Source organism: Coccinella septempunctata, chromosome 6, assembly GCF_907165205.1.
Source record: "Coccinella septempunctata chromosome 6, icCocSept1.1, whole genome shotgun sequence".
NCBI lineage: Eukaryota > Metazoa > Arthropoda > Insecta > Coleoptera > Coccinellidae > Coccinella > Coccinella septempunctata.
This window is the reverse complement of record NC_058194.1, coordinates 26,156,471-26,184,192: the sequence shown is the minus strand read 5'-3', so window position 1 is coordinate 26,184,192 and position 27,722 is coordinate 26,156,471.

Here is a 27,722-nt window from a genome sequence, read left to right as displayed (position 1 = left end):
CATGCCTTCAATCAGTTTGTATAAACATCAATTATGTTCGTCACATATTTTCCGAAGAGATTCGACATTGTGTTAAAATACGTAATAACAGAAACTTTCTCGCAGAACGGGCAACATAGCGTTGATTTAAAACCCAAAAACCCCACATTTTCGTACTATACATGCTCTATATATAGAGCAATGAAATGATATGACGATGAAAATATCGTCGAAACGAATGCTTATATGCGATATATGATCTATAGAAGCTTGAAAATTTTAGAAACTCGGAATAAGGCAGATTAACTACGAAACGTAAAAGTTATATATCCAATCACACTAAAAGAAATCCACAGCACCCGAGTTATTTTAACGTCAATAAAAATACCCGCCCTGGAAATCGTAACTCCATCGTAGAACAGTTAAATCCGGTAAATCCAATAACCTCCCTTTTCACGTCAATTGCAGCGACAAAGTCGGCCTCGGCAAGGGGGACTTTTTTTCCATACCGTCAATCCTGCATTTGAACGATTTACATCTTACACGCGGAACTCTGTCGCCAATTAACACCTGGGAGGGGAAAAAAAAGAACGGGATCACACTTTCACAAGACGGGGATGTCGGCGGAGACAAGAACCGACAGTGGGGTCCGTCAATCAAGTCGCCATTTGAATGGCGGTATTAACTTTTCGAATAGGCCGTCTTCTTCAGCCAACCGCAAGTTGTCTGGTTTCCTGTCGGCGGACATTAACAATTGATGTAGCAGTAGAATTGACGGAACCAATTGGATTTGTATCAATGTCACAAATTTGACACCTAGGGATTTTAATCCGATTAAAATTTTCCCTTGGTAGTTCGGAATGGGACAGGTTGAGGAGTTGGCTGAACATATGGAAAATATAATTCCTATGGTTCCTACAATATGAAAGAATTTTTATAACGCATGATGAACTGTCTGATACCAGGAATTTCTGAGTATGATTGAAGTAGTTAGGGAGCCCAAGAGACATTCGGAATTTACTCGAGCGTGTCAGGAGGGATACCTTGGACCTTGTAAAGTATCTCCATCAGAAATAAGGGGGAAGTGTCTAGGACATCTTGTCAAAATAGTGAAAAAAACCGATACTCCAGCATGTGAGATTAACATATATGGTGTTAATTACTTGTTAAAAACTATACATCCTCTTAATCTGACGATTCAAGCGTGAGGAAACTGTTTGGGAAGGCGGCAAACTTGAAAAAAAAAAGTCACGTGTACATTCTCGAGCGCGGTGGCTTTTTTTCTTAATTTGAAGCTAATGATTCAAAAATATAACGGAAAAAATATAATATGACAGTTTCAGCAAGCCGAAACAATAAAAATTGGCTATGAAGGTCACAAAAATAAGTTTTGTTGAATTATCTCCTCTCCTGGGCTTCAAATCGTTTTCGCATTCATTATGAAAGTTGTAGAGCCTAACATTTTCCACAAATTTCGTCCGAAGCAATTTTTATTAACGTCTAAACGTTTTTGAGACATTTGACGATGATTCTACATTGAGTTTGCTCTCATCACCCTGTAGCTTGAAGACGGTACAGATTATTTAAAATTGCTTCAGACAAAATTTATATGGAATTTTTTTATCTACAACTTTCATAATGGATACAAAACCATTAGAGGAGCACGAAGGGAGATATTTTGGAAAAACGCATTGTTATCATCTTCAAACTGCTAGATTTAAAAAATCCATCCAGATTAGTGTCAGATTAATGGGTCTGCAACACAAGGATTAATCGTCTGTATGAAAGTCTGACACCCTCGAGTATGTACAAGTATGTAACGATTATTTTTGCATTTTCAAAGGATCGCTGTGACCTGGCGTCACTTCCGGATTGCCAGTCTCTTGACTTTGGGTCTAATCAACGTATCCTCTGAAAATCTAACACATTCGAAATTTTGTTTTGCCATTTTCAACTCTTCAACGGCCAGTCCCACTACGCAAACTGTCAGATTAACATGAATTTATTATCAGAGATACGCAGGGCATACACAGTATAAGCAGACGCTTTCTCCAGTGCATACATCATAGAACCTTTTTTTTTTCTATAGTTTAATCTTCGAAATTTAAGTTTCCACGACGCTCGAGTAAATCCCGATTCAGCATCGTGGGCTCCCCAACTATAAAATGTCGACTAAAATTATTACCTTTTATCACAGAGGTGTTGGCCGTTTCTGTTGTTGCCTCAAAATTTGTTTGTTATAGAGATATGTTGATAACGTTGAAAATTTGAGAAGCTCTGGCGCCTGTGACCAACAATTAGGAGGTGCCATCATCCGGGTACTTAACTTAGTTATTGCTGCTTTGATGGAGGCAAATCGTTGGCTTTTGTGGTTTGTTCTCAACCTTAACCTACCCTCAAAATGAACAAGGACGACCAGACAGCATTGAAATTGACCATGAACAACCCATGAACTCAGTCTGGCACGATTTTCGACTGGAATTCGAAAATCACAGGCATTTGGTCAAAATGATGACCTTCCAAGCGCGCAAAAATATCGACGACAATTTCTGCATGTCAAAAAAGTTCCCGAACAATGGATGGAATCCGGTGCGACTAATAATCGGCAAAACGCGGACCGATTGGCCCATAAAGGGGAGTGTAATCGCGTTCGGAAATCGCCCGCAGCGGTGGCAAAAATTTCAATAATTACGTTATTCGACATGAAAATTACATCTTGTCAACGGATCAGTCCGAAATAGTAGAAACTATTGTGCCGAACACGGAGCGCGGTGGCATTCAAGCGGGCACGTCAATCAATTTCAGAGACCCCTATATTATATTGAATAGCATAGCCTTTTCCAATTTTACTGGAAGGTTGTTGTTGACAGGAGACACAATGCGCGGTCCAAATTCACGGCGGTTACCTACCCCGGACAAAATCCACATTTATTAGTTATTGTAACCAGAGGAAACAATTTTCGTACTGAATTACCGTTAAATGGGGTGGACGGACATTCTTCTCGGACATGTCAGATGTTAATATGTCGTTCATTCATGAATATTCGACACAGGATTCGGACAATTCTTTCAAATAGGACCAAATGGTAGAATTTGTCTCAATATTCGCTCCAATTTCACGTATGTATTGAATTTATGAAAGTGCTAAGGCCTATGATCGAAAGATACAAAAAACTCGTAGATTACCTTTGCAATTTGCAATTCACGTCAGATTTGGTCGGCAAAAATGGTAGACAACAATATTTTTTCCCCAAGTGACTACAGCTCAATTCAAAGACAATATTGACATTGGCTGCTCACTTAACCAAGAACATCAACTCTTTATACTATTCCATCCAAAATTAGGGTTGCATCCTTCACACCCGTACCATTCGCTGTGTGTTTTTGGTCTTCTCACTTCTGAAAACACTTTCTACTGCTCAAGAGACGTTAGACATATTCTCAATATCTCATGAAAGCACCCAAGACAAGTATTTCCTACAACAGGAAAGACATCCTGTTGAAGATCATATAAGGCATTCCATGTAGATTGTCTTAGAGTCGTGTTAATTGTGTTAATTAGAACCAACAATTCGTATTTGAAAACATTTTGTTTTCGGGTGTTCTTGGCTGCCAGAAAGAGGCTTATCTTCAACGCTGAAATCACCATTCTTGAAATGTCGATAACATTCCCCACATGATTTATCAATCGAAGCAGTACCTATACCCCATTCACATGTATTTTAGCAGTCGGTGGGCCATGAAATAATTTTCTCAAGTTTTTGTACCTAGAACGGAGTGAGGTTGGCACTCATGAAATGTCGTTAATGCCATAACGCCGTTGCCACAACTAATATCAATTTTTATTACGAAAATGCCGAGAGTGATTGAAAAAAAGACACTCTATGTGCTATGTAGAATTCAGGCCGCTCATTCAAATAGTTATACCCTGATATTCTAAAATCCACAATACGTCAGACGGTAGCGAAGATATTCAATGTAAGAGAATTTGTATGTTTCATCTGATTGTATTTCAGCTGAATATTTCCACAATCAGAAAGATTGTGAATGAAGAGGATGATAAAGAATTTCTTTCTATTGGGAGACCCAAAAAAGTGGTGGCATTTGAGAATTTTATGTTTGAGTGAATTAATGCGAAAAGTTTACTACAGGATTTTCGATGAATATCATCGTAGAATAAGTTCCCGAAAATTGAGTTTTCTATTTTTCTTTTGACTCGTCCTATATATTGTAAATGTCTTAAGGTATATGATGTAACGTATTCAAACTTCAGCCAAAGAAGATAACGAACATTAAATTTCCACAAGCTAGTGCATATTATGATATTTGATTTCTTGTATTTTCCATGCAAATAACTGGATTTGGCATGCCTTAAATCAGTTTGTATAAACTTCAATTATGTTCGTCACATATTTCCCGAAGAGATTTGACATTGTGATAAAATACGTAATAACAGAAACTTTTACGTAGAACGGGCAACATAGCGTGGATTTAAAACCCAAAAATGTTTTGACAAGCGTCATAACCCCACATTTTGGTACTATACAGAGTGAAATTTATCAAATTTCCATGACCAACCGACTGCTAAAATAAAAGTTAATAGAGTATATCTACAGTTACACATTTCTTCTTTTTCGGTTGCTTCTTCCACTTGATACTCTTTGTTGTAGGTTTAAGAAAGTTCAGAGCTATGTTTCGACAGTTCTCTCCTTTCACACCCCTCAAAATTATCCCTTTAGTTCCAGCTCCTTCGTTGATTACACATCATTGTCTTCCCTCCCGAGTAACAGGCCTTAGAGCTCAGAAAAATGAGGAGAGCCTCACCTCCATCGGATTAAACTTGCAACCAGAGATTTGTACTTTAAATAAGGCTCCCTGTAAATGTCAACTTATAAATAGATAAGATCAAGACTGCCTGTCCCATTCGTGCGTTTCATTTCAAGGCATCCGAGAGAACGTCACGATGATTCAACCCTCAGTTCACACTGCAATTTCATGCATTCCTCCCTATCTCCCATTTTCATCTACCCTTCCGCATAAATTTCTGTAAACCCCACTCAAAATCCACTAAACCCGAGACTCACGGGGAAATCATGTCTATCGGCAACTCGTTGCATTCTGCATCTGCTGCTCGAACCCTTTGCATAATTCACAAACTAAACAGGCCGCAGCCTTGCTGCATAGAAGCTGGGCGAGGAAGAAGAACCTTCAGACTCCGAGCGCGTTTTTTTCCGAAATAATACAAAAACCTCGAGGTTCATGCGAGAACAGATGATCCATAATTGTGTATTCAAGTGGGGAAATATTGATAAACAAAAAGTGACACTGTTTTTGATTGGAAAAATAGGCAAAACCGATTTTTGCGTTCGGTGTAGTGAAGAAAACATATCTAACCCCTCGTTTGCCCATCTTAACGTCTCCATCCGACCCGTGAAATTTTCGTTCTCGCGGTCGAAAGTGTTTTTGCGGTCCCCCTTTCATTTAACCGAATTCAAATCGGGAACAATGAATCTCTCCCGCTTCCAGGTCGAGAAAAACTGCTTACGGCGTCCTACGTGGTCGGGAAATGAAGCAGAACGTTGGCGATTCATCCCGCGCCACTTTTTTTCCTCCTCCAATTCGCCCGAATATTTATGGACGGATTATAAGGTGAAACGAATCGAGATTTTATGTGAGGTCGGAGTCGTGGATTCGACGAACGGCGGGGCGGTATGTGTTGAAGGTATCGGATCCGCGGTTACTGCTAGGATCGTCGACGGTTGCGATAAGGGACCGTAGGGTTTGTAACATTCATCGATGCATTCAATTTTCCACACCAAATCACTATCTTCACACCTGATAAAGAAGAGTTTTCCTGTTTGAAGAACTCAAGGAGGATAAAAAACTTTCAGGAAAACGAAATTACCACCTTGATAACGAACAATTCACAGGCACTTCCAATGCTGTGTCTCGCTTATTCTACATTGAACTAAATTAACTGATTTTCCTTAGGATGATTCATTTAATCAGTGCAAGTGTATCGCTATAGCGATAGCATCTTCAGGAGGTTGAAGATCGTAGATTGAAGGATTGGACTTCAACCTTAAGGTATTGTGCCTCTCATCAGAGCTGTTCTCTCCAATTCAAGAGCTCTAATAAAATCAAGTATCTGGGGCAGCTTCAAAGTGGTCACTACCTCACTTCTACAAGTTTATAGACCAAAGCATCTTTTGCATTGGCTAGCAATGGCGAGGCATTCCTTCACTAGGTGCTCCAGAGTTTAGAACTTGTACTCATCTTCTTCTTCTAGAAGGCGTCAGGGGCGGCTCGTCCTATGAGGCAGTGCCGCAACAAAAATTCTCATTTCGTTTCTTCACTTCTCTCTGGATCATATTCTCTAAAACCCTTTGGCCAATTCCAGGAAATCCCTTCTTGACTTGTTGTTTTATTCTCCAGATATATTACTGTTATATACAGGGCTGAACCAAAATAATGAAAAGTATGTAGTAAAGTGAATCGTTGACAGAGGAGCATGTTTACGAACACTGAGATGTTGTCTCATTTTTCTAAACACTGTCTCTCTTCTCAATCTTCTCATTCATTGCTATATCTTAACTTTCACAGAAATTATAGCACTTCGATTGATTAATGTATTGGACATCACGTTTTCCAAACCTCAATCTAATCGAGTGTATTTGAAATTTTGGGGCATCTTAGGTAGAACAGAGTCCTGCACTGGAAGTAATTTGGGATGATCTCTCTGAGCAGATTGTTATCGATGATATTATTCTGAGCATGGGAAGACGGTTCACTGCTGTCATAAAAGCACGTGGAAGATACAAGATATTGAGCAGAACTGAAAATTTACCCGTCGATTGCATATGAATTTAATGTTGAACGAGAAATTAATGTTTGCAATAGCAAAGCTTTAAACAGCATTAATTGCAATTGATTTTGAAACCATTTGAAGTGCTGTGATTTTTCCCAAAATTAAATGTTCATAAAAGACGAGCCCTCCAACGATTCACTCAAGTGGGTGTTCTGAATAGAAAGTTACTTTTTCTCCATTGTGTTCACCGCTGTTTAACCGCTATTTAACAGTACATTTTGACGTCAAAAGAAACACTTATTTCTCTAACCATTTTTTCCGAATCGGCTCGGTTTGAAAGATATAGGTTGTAGGAAAACCATGAAACAAATGTATTTTTAGTTCTTTCTCACAAACGTTTTCATCGAATGAAATGAATTTCGGAATATAGTCCTTCAATTATTTGATGATTTTTTGTCCAGTTTGACCATTACGTACTATAAAAATACCAAAATTCAAAGAGCCCAAGACTTGAAACTAAGTCATCTGATGAATATTTTAACGTTTTCCAAAATAAAAGTATTCTTTATGGTTTCTCGTGTAATGGGCCATTATATAAAAATTAAAAAATATCTGTGGAATTTTAAAAATGGAATAATTTGGCAAAATACAACTCTGTTTGAAAGATCCACAGATCTGTATTGTCACAGATTTAGGTAGTTATTCTGAAGGTTTTTTTTTCCAGGGGTAACACAGCTCATTATGAAAATTCAAAATGCCTATAGCTTTTCAGCAGGGCCGAATCGGAAAAAATGGTATGAAAAAAAGTGTTCAGTTTGACGTCAAGAATCTACTGTTAAAATATTTGTACGAGTCAAAGACTCACCTTGTATGGCAAGAAGACGGCATTTGGACTGTTATGTTCCCGAGAGAACAAGCTACATTAAAAAAACAATTGCTGAAATCGGTCAAAAATTCAAGAGAAAATGACCTACAAACCTCTTGCACATTTTGTCCTTTCCCTTAATTTTGCCGGTGTGTGAAAGGAACATCTGATGAGAGAAATATTCCCTAGCTTTGGACAGATTAATTCGCAGTTTTCTTCACTTGTCCCCCCACACAGACCGAAGAATTGAGAGCCACGTCAAAGAGAAAGCATGAACACCTTAGGTTGAAGCATCACCAAGCCAGTTTTTTTTTAAAAACCCCTAACAATTCTTCCTATATCCAAATAGAATATTCAATTACGATTCGTTTATCTGTTTTCCAGGGCAGGAGTCGTTGAAAATTTTCATAGAGGCGATTTTTGATGAAATGATTACATTTGATCAGTCCTACCTTCCACCCAGAAGACCTGGAGATACCCTCTATATCCAGAGTTCGAGATCGGACTGCGATAAAACGACAAAACTCTTCCAGCCTCCCGGGAGATCCGAAATTGCCCCGGAATCATCCTCCCTAAGTCGCGGAGCCTGTTAAGCGTAACCCGCGTCATCGGGACAATGCCTCGTGGAGACGAAGATAAAATCCTCGATATTTATAGCAATGAACCCCCGAAACATACTTGCAACCCCGCATCATGCATGTCATCCGTCTGTAGAAACCTAATCCGACCCGATGATAAGACCAATAAACCTGGATTCCCCCGGCGCGGCTCCTGATTGAAGCGCACCCCGAAGACCAATCGCCCCACGGAATTCGGCGAAATCTCAATGGAATATATTTGCGGAAAAGAAGCAATCGTGCATGCCGGTGTCTTTTCCGGCATCGGAGGAGCCGGTCGCTCACCCCCTTCCCCCCCCCCAAGAGGAAGGGCAGAATGATTTATCGTTCTTCGGGGGAAAATCGAATAGAGAATGTAATTAGAGGTGGAATGTCTTCCTCGAATTGTGTTCTTCGTGCCGGAGCAGCGTCATAATTACCTTTCTATCGGGGCCCATACGAGCTCGTCAGGACTGGTGTTAAATTGAATTTTCTACGAAAAATTAAATTCCTCAGCTGGGTGCTCGCGATCAATTGCAATTGCTCTGATGCGATTCTTGCGCTCCAAATATGAAGTTCATCGAATGGCACAATGAAACTGAACTACCAGAGTAGCGCAGGTGGAGACGTGAAATGTATAGTCCATTCAATTTTATGATAGCACTCGGTTGGCCATAAAATGATTTTCCCGAGTCTTTGAAACTGAAATGGAGTAAGGTTGACATGTCGTCAATGTCAAAACGACTTCGCCACAACTATTTTCGAACTCCTACTTGTTTACGCTGCAAAAAACAAAGAAAAAGTGGCAGGAAAAGCTGTTTTGAATTTAAATCTGCCCATTCTAATAGGAACCTGAAATACGATGGTATTAAACATATTCGAAGTAAATAAATGCATTGTACGAAGATGTATTGTAAAATTATTAGCCTACTATAAAAACAAACGAAATTTCAAAGTAAAAATATTTCATTACTCAACATATTCTCCTGTTAATTTAATACATTTATTACAGCGAACCTGCAACGTCTCTAGACCTTTCAAAAGAATGTTTCTTCTTGCTCTGCAAACCAGACCTCCACAGCTTTTATTACTTCCTCGTTGGAAGAAAATTTACGACCTTTTTTCTGTTGAGAAAAAAGATGATAGTCGGATAGAGTCAAATCTGGTGAATAAGAGGGGTGTTCTAGTAATTCAAATCCTTAATCAAGAATTTTTTGCATGGCAACAGGAGATTTGTCTGAAGGGGCATTGTCCTGCAAAAACAAAACACCTTTGGATAGCTTTCCGCGTCTTCTCTCTTAATTTTTTTACGTAGAGCGATCAGTAATGTCGAATAGTAATCTCCGGTTATTGTTCTACGCTTATCTAAAAAATCAATCATGATTACTCCATGGCAATCCCAAAAAACTGAAGCAAGAACTTTTCCAGCAGATTTTTTGGCACGAAACTTCTTAGGTATTGGAGAACCAGAGTGTAGCCGTTCCATCGATTGTTGCTTTGTTTCTGGTTCGTAGAAATGTACCCAAGTCTCATCCATAGTAACAATTTGGTTCAAGAAGTCTACATCGTTTTCAAATCGAGCACAGATCGAACGCGATGCTTCTACCCTTGCACACTTTCGGTCAACATTCAAACAATTGGGGATCCATTTTGCAGCAATTCTTCTCATATCCAAATTGATGTGAACTATATGATGAACGCGTTCGTATGAAATATTCAGTGCTTCAGATATCCGTTTTAGCCCACTTCGACGGTCTGATAAAATAATGTCATGAACTGCATATCTATGTTATTGTCAGTCCCCGAAAATATCTATTTTCTTTTCATTTATTGCGTAATTCTGGTTTACTTTTTTGACCTCAAACTTCACACTGACACTTCTAATTAGTTATGAGTTATTGTTCGTTGTTATGGTAACGCAATATTTTTTTATGCATGGAACTGATCTAGGCACACTAGATATCAATACATCCTCGTACAGCTAGTCTCTAGCTGTACGTAGCTGTAAATTTAGTGAATCAAATACAATACAAATACAATTTGACCTACCCGAGCATATTTAAAAAAAACTGTCTTGGATTTACTTAATTCATTCCAAGAAAGACTTGAACTAAATTAAATATTTCACCAGGCATTCTGTACAATTCCTGAATGACGATGCTCTCGTAGAAGGGATTTCTTACAAGCTTCGAATGTCTTATCTATCATCTCAAACGGGCGCCATTTTATCCACATCATTCGGGGGAATCTCCCTGTGAAGGAGGAGTCAAGACAAATAAAATATAGCTTGTTAGACCCTAATTTAATGGTAATTTGTAACAGAAATTAAGAGCACAGTAAATGCTACTCAGGAAAATTCTCACGTAAAAGAATAAATTTGATGTAATTCATGAGGTCGTTAGCGAAGTCAAGTCTATGAAGAGTGAGAAATAGCTTTTTATTTCGAGTCACCTTCTGAATGAGGAATGAACGGAAATGAATGGGGTGATTATTATGAGAACGAATTAGTATTCATTAATATATAGGTAGCTTTTTTTTCTCGTTTGGTTTGCACAGAAAATGTTTTGGAGGATAGATACTCCAAATTAACGCTCCAGAATCATACACCCTGACATCTCTAATTTAATTGTTATATTCTTAAACGTTTTTCTATAATTTTTCCACAATCCCCAGCGTGATCGATTTAAAAGTTCATTGAAGGATCAATTCTACTTCTTATTTCAACAATTGCTTTTCAATGCCAGCTGAAAATCACTCATAAAATGACGCCAGTAAAATTCTCAAAATATTTCGTATAGTAAGTCAATCTTCAAATAGATTTAACGAAATTTCTTTCCTGGCATATTGATCCAGATGTTCTTCATTGAATACACAATACCAAAACGAAGGCGATGTAGAATATTCCGGTATATTTATCCATTTTATCCATCCGGTATGCTCCTTGCCTACTTCTACCCAGGAATTAGCCACCATTGAATTTCAAATCCAACAACAAACAAAATAGGACATCCTTCGGTGCGATCACATTCAAACGTCATTTCGAGTAAGTGTTCAAATTTAAAAACCTTGTTTAATTGTTGAAATATAAAACCTATAAAAGAGCCTAACACCAACAATCAATAACAATGGAAGACCGCAAGTTGACTGAAGAATTCAATGGCTATTTAGCATTCGCATTGCACCGAGGTAAATTGTATGGAAAGATGTATACCTATACCTCCATTTTCAGTGTAACAATGCTTATTTGTGGGTGGACCTGGTTTATGCGTAAGTTCTTGAATGAAATTTTACGAAAAATAACTCAATAGAAGATCAATACAGCGATCAATTTTCAGACAAGCTTAATAGTGCCGAATTTTATTCTTCGGTGTTCAAAGAATGGAATTCCTCTAAGCAATTTTTAGATTAAAGAGTCTTGAAAAACACATATACGAAGAAGAGATAAGAAGAGATGGTATAAATAAACAATGAAAAAATATTAACATACCCTAGCTAAAAGTGCGGGTTCAATACTGAATCAATCTGACTTGTGAAGACGATATCAACAGATTTTCCTTCTAATATTTTCATGGGATGGAAAATGAAGAATAATTGACAAGTTGAATTGATAAGTTTTTAACTTATTTATGGAAACCATTAGTTATACAACACTTGAAAGATTCAGTGAAAAAAACATACCCCCTTCAAACATTCGAATATTTTGGAGCTTGTGACGTAGAATGCCTTTACTAGAGTCTAGTAATTCTTGTTAATTCAACAATAGTGGAAACGATCAAGAAGATATAGAATTCTTTATCCACAGATAAAAAAAACTTTTGTAATTTGCGTCTATATCTTCCTAGAACCTAAACATTTTCAGTCATGGTTTGTTTTTCTTGTCAAATGTGATCACCAAACTTTCGGAAAACAGCCAATTGACAAACTTCGAACTGTTTGATCTCATTTGGAACTAAAAATATTCAGTTTTAGTCTGAGAAAGATGACGAGGAATCTCAAAGATGCTGTATATTCTAATACAGTGATACAAATGTCAAGTTTATTCACAATGTCTCCTTAACCCTTTTCGATAATCGACTACACCCTGGGCTACAAATCACCCCTAAATAAATACTTGGATGAGGTATTACCCAGAGCTTCAGCCAAAACGAAGAAACTGAAATTTATTGTAGTGAATTTTTTGCTACTCTTCCTCCACTAAAACACAAAATGCCTTGAATCCTCATTTTTTGAACATCTTAAAGGTGGCCAGCATATCCCTCTTATTCTTGACTCCTAATTCTAATTTCAAGGTCATCTATGAATTATCAAGAATTACAGAAAACAGAACAGATTTCCTTGTTCACAGGAACTCTGAAGCGATGCTTTAGGATTGTTCAAACAACATGATCTACTTCTACTGAAAAAAAATTCCTTCCAAAACAAACGCCGTCTTCCTTTGGCTTTCCACGGTCGATAAAAATCAGAGCAGCTTCCGTAAACACTGTAAACGTTGCATATTCCACCATTTCTGGAGTAACAATGGTTATTTGCGCTGTTCAATCGCCCGCTCAAAAATACTGTTTCTTTCTCGGATCTACGACGTGCCGTATCCTCGCTATACTTTTGTTCCAAGGAATCCGTCCATACTTCAGTGAGCACCGCTGCTGGAGTTTTCTTGTTTTCCCGAACGTAAACGATCGCCGATCAGACCATCACCGTAGTGCACGTTTCACCCGAAATGCATCACTTTATGGAGGCCGGAATCGAGATGCAGCATTTCGAGTCCGGTATCTCTGATTCCGGGAAATGACGCTAGTGCGAATGTTCCGGGGGATATTTCGTTTCGAACGGGAAGAGTTGCACTTTATACTTGATATGAATACGCTGTTTATTCATCGTTCGAACTGGTCCGTAGCTTCATTCATCAGCATATATATTATTCGATTCACTGGTACGGTTTGCTGTGGAATACCAATATCAATGGGAATCAAGGAAGGCTGATGGGCGTAGCTGGGAGCCACCATGTAGAAAGAGAGAATAGGTAGCTGTGGAAAAATGATTTTTATTCTTTGAGAGAAGATCTAGAGAGGATGAACGAGAAGGGTAATTTAATGCCTCGAAGACCCAAAAAACTACTTTTTGTCTAAGGAAAATATCTGTGACTTGTCGATATAGTACGAGGACATATTGAAAAATTCTTAGCCTACTATAGAACCAAACAAAATTTCAATGTCAAAATATTTTATTACTCAACATATTCTCCTCTTAATTGGAAACATTTATAACAGCGAACCTACAACGTCTCTAGACCTTTCAAAGAAAATGTTTCTTCTTGCTCTACAAACCAGACCTCCACAGCTTTTATTACCTCCTCGTTGGAAGAAAATTTATGACCTTTAAAACTTTTTTTCAGTTGAGGAAAGGGATGATAGTCGGGTGGAGCCAAATCTGGTGAATAAGGGCGGTGTTCTAGTAATTCAAACCCTAAAACACGAATTTTTTGCATGGCAACATGAGATTTGTGTGCAGGGGCGTTGTCCTGCAAAAACAAAACACCTTTGGATAGCTTTCCGCGTCTTTTCTCTTCAATTTTTTTCCGTAGAGTGGTCAGTAATGTCGAATGGTAATCTCCAGTTATTGTTCTACTCTTATATAAAAAATCAATTATGATTACTCCATGGCAATCCCAAAAAACTGAAGCAAGAACTTTTCCAGCAGTTTTTTTGACACTTAACTTCTTAGGTCTTGGAGAACCAGAGTGTCGCCATTCCATCGATTGATGCTTTGTTCTTGGATCGTAGAAATGTCTCATCCCTTAGTAATAATTCGGTTTAAGAAGTCTACATCGTTCTCAAATGGAGCACACATCGAACGCGATGCTTCTACCCTTGTACGCTTCTGGTCAACATTCAAACATTTGATGAACGCGTTCGTATGAAATATTCAGTGCTTCAGATATCCGTTTTAGCCCAATTCGACGGTCTGATAAAATCATGTCATGAACTGCATCGATATTTTCGGGGACTGACACAGAAACTGGCCTTCCCGATCGGTCAACATCTTCAATGGAAAATTCACCTCTTCTGAATCTTGCAGTCTAATTTTTCACGGTCGCATACGAAGGACATTAATCACCAAGGGTATTAAGCATATCTTCGTAAATCTGCTTACTTCTTAACCCTTTTAAATACAGGTACTTGATGATGGCTCGATACTCCAATTTTTCGATTTTCACAATTTCGGTGGACACCTTCTTTTCTTAATTCATTGCGTAACTCTGGTTTATTTTTTTGACCTCAAACCTCACACTGACACTTCTAATGAGTTATTGTTCGTTGCTATTGTAACACAATATTTTTTTTATGCATGGAACTAGTCTAGGCTAACTAGATGCCAATACATCCTCGTTTAACTTTGAAAATACTTTTAGGCCCGGTACTTTCACCTTCGAATAAATGTTATTACACGAATAATGACGTACCGACATTCGATCTATGACAAATAAACTCTTCTAATTAAGTTTCAATGACAGATTTATTCGATGAATAACACTATCTGAAAGTGAAAAGACTGCATTTTTACTAATCTTACGAATAAGACTTAATAAATGCGAATAAATTTATTTATTCGCACGTGAAAGTACCGGGCCTTAATCTGCTTGATACTCCATTTTATCATCAAAAAGATACTGCGAAATTTCAGAGGCTCATATCTTTTTGCTCGATTCCGGAGATTCATTATCGGAAATAATGAACCAGAATCAGCATTCCTTCCGGCTTATTTACTTTCGGTTGTTCCCTCGATCACGTTCCAAATCAACTCTGAAAGTAAGAAAAAAAACTGACAAACACGTTCGTGACTTCTTCCTTTTAATAACGGAGTTTTTTATGTGTTGGACTACGAGATTATAGTCAAATCTCGCTCGCGAAACTTTTCTTATTTTCCGATGAAACTTTGGCAATTTTCTTCCATAACGAATATCGATTTGGAAGCTCTTGATAAGGTAAATATTTATTCCGGAGGGATTCTTTCTACCGGAGCCTCCTGCGATTGAAGCAAGTCGCCGGGCCTTTTTTCATGTCTAGCTAAGCCGATTTCGGTGCGAATTAGAGACAGAGTTTCCTGGGACGAAAGAGAGATCAGAGAGTTTTTCAATCGGGAGCTGCTGTCAGAGTTTGTTCGCATTCAATCAGATATCGATAAAATCAGATGAGGAAAGCTTGTCGTTTTCTATTTCCTTTGCTTACTCGAAAACTCGAAATGATATTTTAGCTGTGAACTACCATAAAGGGTGACAATTTGAAAACTTGCCAGTCCAATTATGTCACGACAAAGATGATTTCAGAGAAAATACTGGAACAGGTCAATTTCTATTCGTAGGGGGACATATTTTGAGCAGAATTGTAAGCCGAAATCTCCTCAATCCTAGGTGTAGGAGCTGTCACTCCTGAATTCTCAATGGGGAATAGGGGGGGAGCTATACCTCAATTGAAAGATCACTTGACTCTCTAAATGAATACTATGGTTTGAAAATTTTTATTGAGTTCTTGAAGTACACTGCGCAAAAAATTAACGCACATTATGGAAATCTCAAATTTATTCTTCAACTGAAGGTGTTCTCAATGATAATAATTATTATTTTTATCAGAATTATGCATGCATATGTTATCCACTTTCAACGGTTTTCTCCAATACAGATGTTTTTTCCAGCAGGAATAAAAAAAGATGATATCAGATTTTGAATGTATTGGCTCCATTCTAAAATCAGTTGTTCTCGATCATTTCTAGTGATCAATAGTTTTTCTTTCGTTTGATTTTCTACACTCGATCGCTATGCAACGCGAAACACGCAATTTGACCCAAGAAGAATGAGCCCAAGCGGTAGTTTTGCGAGAAGAAGGGTGGACATACACAAGAATTGCAGAAAGGTTTGGAGTTTTCCATACAAGTGTGTCCAGAATGTTGCAGCGATTCAGGGAGACAGGTATGAATGTCCGAAGACCAGGACAGGGTAGACCACGGGTAACAACTGCCATTCAAGAAAGTTATTTGAGAGTTTCTTCGTTGAGAAAACGGTTTGCAACCGCTCGCCTCCTTCAAATTCAGCTTGAGCAAACTCATGAGGTGCAAATTAGCACTCAGACAATAAGAAATCGCCTCAGAGAATATGATTTAAGGCCTCGTGTCGCGGCAAGAGGCCCAGCTCTTACCCCAGCCCATCGAAGGGCGCGTTTGGATTTTGCGAGATTGGGAAGAGGCCGATTGGGAAAGAGTTCTCTTCACAGATGAGTCTAGATTCTGCCTCTACCATTGTGATCGACGTTTCCTTGTATACAGACGTCCACATGAAAGATATGCTCAGTGTAATTTCCTGAATACTACTGGTTTCGGGGGAGGATCGACTATGGTATGGGGTGGAATATCTTTGACTGCTCGCACAGACCTAGTGGTCGTTGATAATGGAGCTATGAATGCTGATAAGTATGTATATAAGGAACATTCTTTAAGAGCATGTAGTGCCATTTGCCCCATACATTGATGAAAATTTCATTTTTATGGACGATAATGCCAGACTGGGGCACGATGGGTCGTGCGCGCATCGTTCAGGAGTACCTTGAAGAGGTTGAAGTCTCTCGAATGGAATGGCCAGCAAGAAGTCCAGATCTCAATCCGATTGAGCAATTGAGCAGGTTTTGGACAACCTCAATAGAAGGCTGAGAAGTTCAGAAAATCATACAGCTACTCTTAATGACTTAGGAATCTAACTTGGAGAAATCTGGGAAGGATTAGATGAGAACATTTCAAGATCACTCATTTTGAGTATGAACCGTCGTTAAATCACTTAACAGCATTTCATTATTTTGAAAATTGTTCATTTCTCTTCTTTCACATAAGATTCGGTGAAATCCTGAACTTTTCTTCCATTTAATGTGTCTTGTTTCGTTCAAAACCTTCCCGAGAGAACATAAAAAATAGGTTATAAAGTCAATGTAGAGTTAACTTTCATTAAAATTGAGATTTTCAGAATGTGCGTTAATTTTTTGCGCAGTGTAGTTACAGGGGCTCACAATTTGAAAACTTGCCAGGCTAATTATGTTTCGACATGGATGTTTTCAGAGGAAATGGCGAACAGGTCAATTTTTATTCGGAGGGGGACATGTTTCTAGCAGAATTGTAAGCCAAAATATCTTCAATCTTAGGTGTAAGAGTTGTTACCCCTAAATTCTTAATAAGGAATAAAGGGTAAGCTATACCTCAATTGGAAGACAATAGTATTATGCAGTGGGACATATTGTCTTCCAATTGAGGTTTAGCTCACCCTCTATTCCCTATGAAGAATTTAGGGGTGATAGCCCCTACATCTATGTTTGAGGAGATTTCGGCTTACAATTCTGCTCAAAATATGTCACCCTTCTTTTAAAAATTGATCTGTTCAGGCTTTTTCTTTGAAAACATCCTTGTCGGGACATAATTAGCTTGGCAAGTTTTCAAATTATCATCTCCTGTAAGTAAACATCTATTGAGCAGATGCCCTTGTAGAAACAGAGCCTTCCAATAGAAACAGGGGTATTTTAACCTAGCACGTTCTTTATCCGAGATATTCTCAGCAAAAAAGTGTCACGTGAATAATTTACAATACGTGCCCTCCGAAGAGCTCCTAATAAAAATATCCCCGAACTTCCCCTGTTCGAATACTAACGATACCGACCGCGAAACCTTTTCCAATTCCGTTTTTTTTGTTCTGCCCCGGATCACGAATCGGCCTTCGAACGAGGCGGCTCAAAAAGGCATTATAACACATCGAAAGTTAAACAGGAACCCCATCCTCATCGCTGCCCTTTGTTGCGGCTGGTTCTGAGCAGATAAAAACTTCTAATACGCCCGTTTCAAAAGCAATTACACCTTCTTCGGCCACGAAGAACAATTTCACAGATCCAGTTCGTCAGTTGTTGTTGGGCAGCGTCGGCCGATCTAGAAATAATTAACCCCTCCTGGCGGGCATTTTAAATTCCGATGGATCCTTTGGGAGCAGTGGCGGGTGCTATATGAGTCGAAAAAAAGTGGTCAATTCGTAGATATTTCGTCCGAGCTGATCGTTTGGCTATATTTGACTATAAACATATATAGCATACGAAGTATTAGGCTTTATAGTCAATATTGACAAAACAAAAATCCTGGTAAGTCCGGCAGAAAGCCTTCAAGCAGATATTATCCTAGAGGATGAAACTCTAGAACAGGTCGAGCAGTTCAAATACATGCATGAGCATGTGTTCGGAGCCGCTCCAACGGATGTGTCAGTTCAGTGCTTACGAACGTAAACGATGCAAACTAGAAAAAATGAATCATTCTATGTATTCTATTTTCTAAGGATGGAAAACTTGGGTTGTGCTAGTGCCTCTTTCATAATTCTGTAAGAGTTGCTAAAGAAGAAAGGACGACGGCGTACTAGATGGTCTTCATAATTATATCTACAAAGAAGTCGAGACCATAGCCTCAACAGCACTTTTCTTTTGCACGACATTCAGTGTGAGGGCGACAAAATTGGGCGGTTTTCATACTATTTTATTAAATTCAAATACGTTTCTTGCGAGAAATCCATATTTGAATGTGTGCGTTCGGTTCGAGGCAAATATGTCAACTAAACCCGTCCACACTCCACACTGAGCACGAATTTTCTTTGATGGACCGACAAATTGCGGATCGGCTCCGTGTGTTTTGTCCGTCCACATCTGAATGCTCATTCGGCTGTTTTGCTCAGATGTGTACGCGGCTTTAAACAGCTTGAACAAACGCAACAACATCATCTATTATATACAGGTATACCATTCCTGGTATACCTTTATAATCGTGTAAAAGCCTTCATACACACCGCTAGAATACATCATAATGGCTTTACAACCGGGCCATTTCTTAACCAACTCTGGAATAAAACAAGGCTGCGTGTTAGCGCTTTTACTGTTCAATATTTTTGCCATAGCTGTCTCGATAATTGCTGACATGAGTATGCCTGTAAGAGGTGTTGGAATAAGATTCAGATTTGATGGAGGCCTATTTAACCTGAAGCGCCTCAGAGCAAAAACCCGTTCAAAGTTTATCACGGAACTTCAATAAGCAGACGACTGCGCACTTATGGCTGAAAGCCGAGAGGATTTACAGATGATGCTGGACACCTATAAACATATATACGAAGCTTTAGGCCTTAGACTCAATATTGACAAAACCAAAATCCTGGTAAGTCCGCCAGAAAGCCTTCAAACACATATCAGACTGAAATTGAAACTCTAGAACAGGTCGAGCTTCATAAATACTAGGGCTAACCTAGACACGGAAATACACAACCGTATCAATTCGGTATCACGGGCATTCTGGAAGCTATAGGACAGAGGGTTTCAAAATCACGACCTCAATCTGAAGATCAAGACAGCTGTTTACAAAGCAGTGGTCCTCCCAACGCTTCTTTACGGAAGCGAAAGCTGGACGCCCAACAGGCGACACATTAAACAGCTTGAACAACGCAACAACGTCATCTAAGACAAATAATGCACATCAGATGGTTCCACAAAGTTTCAAATGCAGAGTCTTGGAGATATAACAATTGAGACTCAAGTAACGAGTGCTTGACTCAGATGGAGCTGCCACATTCTGAGGATGCAAGAGACAAGACTCCCCAAAATAGCCATAGGGCTATTTTTGGCGAATTCACTGAGGGAGCCCGGAAACCAGGAGGCCAGTATAAGCGGTTTAAGGATACCCTACATCAATCCCTAAAATCAATTAATGCCAATCATAACTGGGAAAAACTAGCGTTGGTCAGGTCACAGGGGAGGTCTTTGGTACACAGTTATAATGGAGACTCGAGAAGAATACAGCGGCGGCCAGATCTAGTTGGTGACTATTCTTGCTCAGAATGTGGAAGGATCTGTAAGTCACGGTTGGGTTTCTTCAGTCACAGGAGGGCACACAGTCGCATAAAGCCCTAAGAAATTATGAGCTTGATCGCACCGATAGTTTAGTTTTTGAGTCTTTTGTAGATTTATTACTGATAACGAGATTCAGCAATAAATGAATGAATGTGCCCAACCGTTTGGAATGGAAAATTTCTCTAAAGCACTGACCGCCGGAAACTTGTGCACACCAGAGGATAAACAATTTCCACTTTTCACAGTTTTCACTTCATCCAAAATATATGTATGCCGTCTTTTTAATCCATCGAGCCACATTGCCTGTCCCCTCCACTGAAACGTCGACCAATTAGCAAATACCTTAACCAGCAATCTGATCGTTTCGAATTTCGATTTACGTGTTTTCACGGATGCGTCTAGGTGCCCGCTTTGACAGCAGGCCATGGCGGAGGTGGTCGTTCGACGATGATATCGTGTACCACGGTGACAAGAACCCCGCCAGAAACGTCGCAGTCGATTCGATAGGTTTTTAATTACGTGTGGCATATCTGGGGGAATCATCTCCCTGGCTAATTAAGAAAGATGGCCGAGATGGTAGATTTTCACGGCCATTAGGCGCGCTTCGCAATTATTCCGATTGTACGGTTTGTATTTCTCTCGATTATGGGGGACACCTGATATCGGACGATCGACATGTGTGGCTGGGGGATTTTTACCTGAGGGACCTGGGTGGTGCGATGGTTATTTTTAACGAGGCAGATTACGCCCCGATATGTTAATCGAAGATCTGGACGATATAATAGTCAATAAATCTGACTTATTGAAAGAGTTTTTTGCCTTGGACACACTTGGAATTTCATGAATTATCTTGATTCGGCTAGATGAATGGCCGAAATGAAAAAAAAGTTTTATTTTCCCCTACTCCAATAACTGGGAATGAACAGACTTTCCTTATTACATAAAATCTGGAGGTTTTTCTTTCGTATAGAAAATATTCCTCACAAATGTTGTGTTACCAAAATATGGAAAACGCCGATTATAGAACCAGAAATCCCAATTAGATTAAACGAATATAACAGGAGATATAGCAGATTGAAATATGCGATTTTTTAAAAATTACATTTCCGAGATGAAAATCTGAATGAAAAGAGATAGGCTTTCGAAATTGCTGGCAATAGATTCAGCGTGTTCGAAAACCTATATTTTTATACCAACATTTCAAATATCTGGCCCTGTTTAGGAGAAAATAATTTTTTTATTTTTTTCACTTTTAATTTTCGAGTTGACTTCGAAGAGCTCTCTGGAGTGCAATTCTCTATTGAATCATCAACTGTTTGGTTTTCCAGAATCTTCAAATCAAATTCCATGCACTCCATATCCTAGGATAGTAATGAAACATCCTAATTTTCAGACAGAGTAGCAAATAGGTCATTTTAGGGGGGTCTAACCCCTTGCTCATTTTTGACTCAAAAAATCGAGATTTTCGAAATCGAGTTTTTGTGCTAGGCTGGAAGTCTAGGCAACGCTGATTATATAACCGGAAATCTCAATTCGATCAGACGAATATAACAGGAGATATCGCAGATTGAAATTGGCAAATTTTTGAAAATTGCCATTTCCAAGATGAAAATCTAAACGAAGGAAGATGGGCTTTCGAAAATACTTGCAATAGATTCAGCGTGTTCGAAAACCTATATTTTCATACCAAAATTTCAAATATCTGGCCTTATTGTTTAGGAGAAAATGATTTTTTTACTTTTTTCACTTTTCATTTTCGAGTTGACTTCGAAGAGCTCTCTGGAGTGCAATCCCCTATTGAATCATCAACTGTTTCGTTTTCCAGAATCTTCAAAACAAATTCCATGCACTCCATATCCTAGGATAGTAATGAAACATCCTAATCTTCAGACAGAGTAGCAAATAGGTCATTTTAGGGGGGTCTGACCCCTTGCTCATTTTTGACCCAAAAAATCGAGATTTTCGAAATCGAGTTCTTATGCTAGGGCGGAAGCCTTGGCAATGCTGATTATAAAACTGGAAATCCCAATTCGATCAGACGAATATAACAGGAGATATCGCAAATTGAAATTTGCAAATTTTTGAAAAATGCCATTTCCAAGATGAAAATCTAAACGAAGGAAGATAGGCTTTCGAAAATACTCGCAATAGATTCAGCGTGTTCGAAAACCTATATTTTCATACCAAAATTTCAAATATTTGGAACTGTTTAGGAGAAAATAATTTTTTTTTTTTTTTTCCACTTTTCATTTTCGAGTTGACTTCGAGGAGCTCTCTGGAGTGCAATTCTCTATTGAATCATCAACTGTTTGATTTCCAGAATCTACAAAACAAATTCCATGCACTCCATATCCTAGGATAGTAATGAAACATCCTAATCTTCAGATAGAGTAGCAAATAGGTCATTTTAGGGGGGTCTGACCCCTTGCTCATTTTTGACCCAAAAAATCGAGATTTTCGAAATCGAGTTCTTGTGCTGGAGCGGAAGCCTTGGCAATGCTGATTATAAAACTGGAAATCCCAATTCGATCAGACGAATATAACAGGAGATATCGCAAATTGAAATTTGCAAATTTTTGAAAAATGCCATTTCCAAGATGAAAATCTAAACGAAGGAAGATAGGCTTTCGAAATTACACGCAATAGATTCAGCGTGTTCGAAAACTTATATTTTCATACCAAAATTTCAAATATCTGGCCCTGTTTAGGAGAAAATAATTTTTTTTTTCCACTTTTCATTTTCGAGTTGACTTCGAGGAGCTCTCTGGAGTGCAATAATCTCTTGAATCATCAACTGTTTGGTTTTCCAGAATCTTCAAAACAAATTCCATGTACTCCATATCCTAGGATAGTAATGAAACATCCTAATTTTCAGACAGAGTAGCAAGTAGGTCATTTTAGGGGGGTCTAACCCCGTGCTCATTTTTGACCCAAAAAATCGAGATTTTCGAAATCGAGTTCCTGTGCTAGGGTGGAAGCCTAGACAACGCTGATTATATAACCGGAAATCTCAATTCGATCAGACGAATATAGCAGGAGATATCGCAGATTGAAATTTGCAAATTTTTGAAAAATGCCATTTCCAAGATGAAAATCTAAACGAAGGAAGATAGGCTTTCGAAAATACTCGCAATAGATTCAGCGTGTTCCAAAACCTATACTTTCATACCAAAATTTCAAATATCTGGCCCTGTTTAGGAGAAAATAATTTTTATTGTTTTTTCACTTTTCATTTTCGAGTTGACTTCGAGGAGCTCTTCGGAGTGCAATTCTCTATTGAATCATCAACTGTTTGGTTTTCCAGAATCTTCAAAACAAATTCCATGCACTCCATATCCTAGGATAGTAATGGAACATCCTAATTTTCAGACAGAGTAGCAAATAGGTCATTTTAGGGGGGTCTAACCCCTTGCTCATTTTTGACCCAAAAAATCGAGATTTTCGAAATCGAGTTTCTGTGATAGGGTGGAAGCCTAGGCAACGCTGATTATATAACCGGAAATCCCAATTCGATCAGACGAATATAACAGGAGATATCGCAAATTGAAATTTGCAAATTTTTGAAAAAGCCATTTTCAAGATGAAAATCTGAACGAAGGAAGATAGGCTTTCGAAATTACTCGCAATAGATTCAGCGTGTTCGAAAACCTATATTTTCGTACCAAAATTTCAAATATCTGGCCCTGTTTAGGAGAAAATATTTTTTTTTGTTTTTCCACTTTTCATTTTCGAGTTGACTTCGAGGAGCTCTCTGGAGTGCAATTCTCTATTGAATCATCAACTGTTTGGTTTTCCAGAATCTACAAAACAAATTCTATGCACTCCATATCCCAGGATAGTAATGGAACATCCTAATTTTCAGACAGAGTAGCAAATAGGTCACTTTAGGGGGGTCTAACCCCTTGCTCATTTTTGACCCAAAAAATCGAGATTTTCGAAATCGAGTTTTTGTGCTAGGATGGAAGCCTAGACAACGCTGATTATATAACCGGAAATCTCAATTCGATCAGACGAACATAACAGGAGATATCGCAGATTGAAATTTGCAAATTTTTGAAAAATGCCATTTCCAAGATGAAAATCTAAACGAAGGAAGATAGGCTTTCGAAAATACTCGCAATAGATTCAGCGTGTTCGAAAACCTATACTTTCATACCAAAATTTCAAATATCTGGCCCTGTTTAGGAGAAAATAATTTTTTTTGTTTTCTCACTTTTCATTTTCGAGTTGACTTCGAGGAGCTCTCCGGAGTGCAATTCTCTATTGAATCATCAACTGTTTGGTTTTCCAGAATCTTCAAAACAAATTCCATGCACTCCATATCCTGGGATAGTAATGAAACATCCTAATCTTCAGATAGAGTAGCAAATAGGTCATTTTAGGGGGGTCTGACCCCTTGCTCATTTTTGACCCAAAAAATCGAGATTTTCGAAATCGAGTTCTTGTGCTGGGGCGGAAGCCTTGGCAATGCTGATTATAAAACTGGAAATCCCAATTCGATCAGACCAATATAACAGGAGATATCGTAGATTGAAATTTGCAAATTTTTGAAAAATGCCATTTCCAAGATGAAAATCTAAACGAAGATAGATAGGCTTCCGAAAATACTCGCAATAGATTCAGCATGTTCGAAAACCTATATTTTCATACCAAAATTTCAAATATCTGGAACTGTTTAGGAGAAAATAATTTTTTTTGTTTTTCCACTTTTCCTTTTCGAGTTGACTTCGAGGAGCTCTCTGGAGTGCAATTCTCTATTGAATCATCAACTGTTTGGTTTTCCAGAATCTACAAAACATATTCTTTGCACTCCATATCCTAGGATAGTAATGAAACATCCTAATCTTCAGATAGAGTAGCAAATAGGTCATTTTAGAGGGGTCTAACCCCTTGCTCATTTTTGACCCAAAAAATCGAGATTTTCGAAATCGAGTTTTTGTGATAGGGTGTAAGCCTAGGCAACGCTGATTATATAACCGGAAATCTCAATTCGATCAGACGAATATAACAGGAGATATCGCAGATTGAAATTTGCAAATTTTTGAAAAATGCCATTTCCAAAATGAAAATCTAAACGAAGGAAGATAGGCTTTCGAAAATACTCGCAATAGATTCAGCGTGTTCGAAAACCTATATTTTCATACCAAAATTTCAAATATCTGGCCCTGTTTAGGAGAAAATAATTTTTTTTGTTTTTCCACTTTTCATTTTCGAGTTGACTTCGAGGAGCTCTCTGGAGTGCAATTATCTATTGAATCATCAACTGTTTGGTTTTCCAGAATCTTCAAAACAAATTCCATGTACTCCATATCCTAGGATAGTAATGAAACATCCTAATTTTCAGACAGAGTAGCAAGTAGGTCATTTTAGGGGGGTCTAACCCCGTGCTCATTTTTGACCCTAAAAATCGAGATTTTCGAAATCGAGTTTTTGTGCTGGGGTGGAAGCCTAGGCAACGCTGATTACATAACCGGAAATCCCAATTCGATCAGACGAATATAACAGGAGATATCGAAGATTGAAATTTGCAAATTTTTGAAAAATGCCATTTCCAAGATGAAAATCTAAACGAAGGAAGATAGGCTTTCGAAAATACTCGCAAAAGATTCAGCGTGTTCGAAAACCTATATTTTCATTCCAAAATTTCAAATATCTGGCCCTGTTTAGGAGAAAATGATTTTTTTTGTTTTTCCACTTTTCATTTTCGAGTTGACTTCGAGGAGCTCTCTGGAGTGCAATTATCTATTGAATCATCAGCTGTTTGATTTTCCAGAATCTACAAAACAAATTCTATGCACTCCATATCCCAGGATAGTAATGGAACATCCTAATTTTCAGACAGAGTAGCAAATAGGTCATTTTAGGGGGGTCTAACCCCTTGCTCATTTTTGACCCAAAAAATCGAGATTTTCGAAATCGAGTTTTTGTGCTAGGATGGAAGCCTAGTCAACGCTGATTATATAACCGGAAATCTCAATTCGATCAGACGAATATAACAGGAGATATCGCAGATTGAAATTTGCAAATTTTTGAAAATTGCCATTTCCAAGATGAAAATCTAAACGAAGGAAGATAGGCTCTCGAAAATACTCGCAAAAGATTCAGCGTGTTCGAAAACCTATATTTTCATTCCAAAATTTCAAATATCTGGCCCTGTTTAGGAGAAAATGATTTTTTTTGTTTTTCCACTTTTCATTTTCGAGTTGACTTCGAGGAGCTCTCCGGAGTGCAATTCTCTATTGAATCATCAACTGTTTGGTTTTCCAGAATCTTCAAAACAAATTCCATGCACTCCATATCCTAGGATAGTAATGGAACATCCTAATTTTCAGACAGAGTAGCAAATATGTCATTTTAGGGGGGTCTAACCCCTTGCTCATTTTTGAATCAAAAAATCGAGATTTTCGAAATCGAGTTTTTGTGATAGGGTGGAAGCCTAGGCAACGCTGATTATATAACCGGAAATCCCAATTCGATCAGACGAATATAATAGGAGATATCGCAAATTGAAATTTGCAAATTTTTGAAAAATGCCATTTCCAAGATGAAAATCTAAACGAAGGAAGATAGGCTTTCGAAAATACTCGCAATAGATTCAGCGTGTTTGAAAACCTATATTTTCATACCAAAATTTCAAATATCTGGCCCTGTTTAGGAGAAAATAATTTTTTTTGTTTTTCCACTTTTCATTTTCGAGTTGACTTCGAGGAGCTCTCCGGAGTGCAATTCTCTATTGAATCATCAACTGTTCGGTTTTCCAGAATCTACAAAATAAATTCTATGCACTCCATATCCTAGGATAGTAATGAAACATCCTAATTTTCAGACAGAGTAGCAAGTAGGTCATTTTAGGGGGGTCTAACCCCGTGCTCATTTTTGACCCAAAAAATCGAGATTTTCGAAATCGAGTTCCTGTGCTAGGGTGGAAGCCTAGACAACGCTGATTATATAACCGGAAATCTCAATTCGATCAGACGAATATAGCAGGAGATATCGCAGATTGAAATTTGCAAATTTTTGAAAAATGCCATTTCCAAGATGAAAATCTAAACGAAGGAAGATAGGCTTTCGAAAATACTCGCAATAGATTCAGCGTGTTCCAAAACCTATACTTTCATACCAAAATTTCAAATATCTGGCCCTGTTTAGGAGAAAATAATTTTTATTGTTTTTTCACTTTTCATTTTCGAGTTGACTTCGAGGAGCTCTTCGGAGTGCAATTCTCTATTGAATCATCAACTGTTTGGTTTTCCAGAATCTTCAAAACAAATTCCATGCACTCCATATCCTAGGATAGTAATGGAACATCCTAATTTTCAGACAGAGTAGCAAATAGGTCATTTTAGGGGGGTCTAACCCCTTGCTCATTTTTGACCCAAAAAATCGAGATTTTCGAAATCGAGTTTCTGTGATAGGGTGGAAGCCTAGGCAACGCTGATTATATAACCGGAAATCCCAATTCGATCAGACGAATATAACAGGAGATATCGCAAATTGAAATTTGCAAATTTTTGAAAAATGCCATTTTCAAGATGAAAATCTGAACGAAGGAAGATAGGCTTTCGAAATTACTC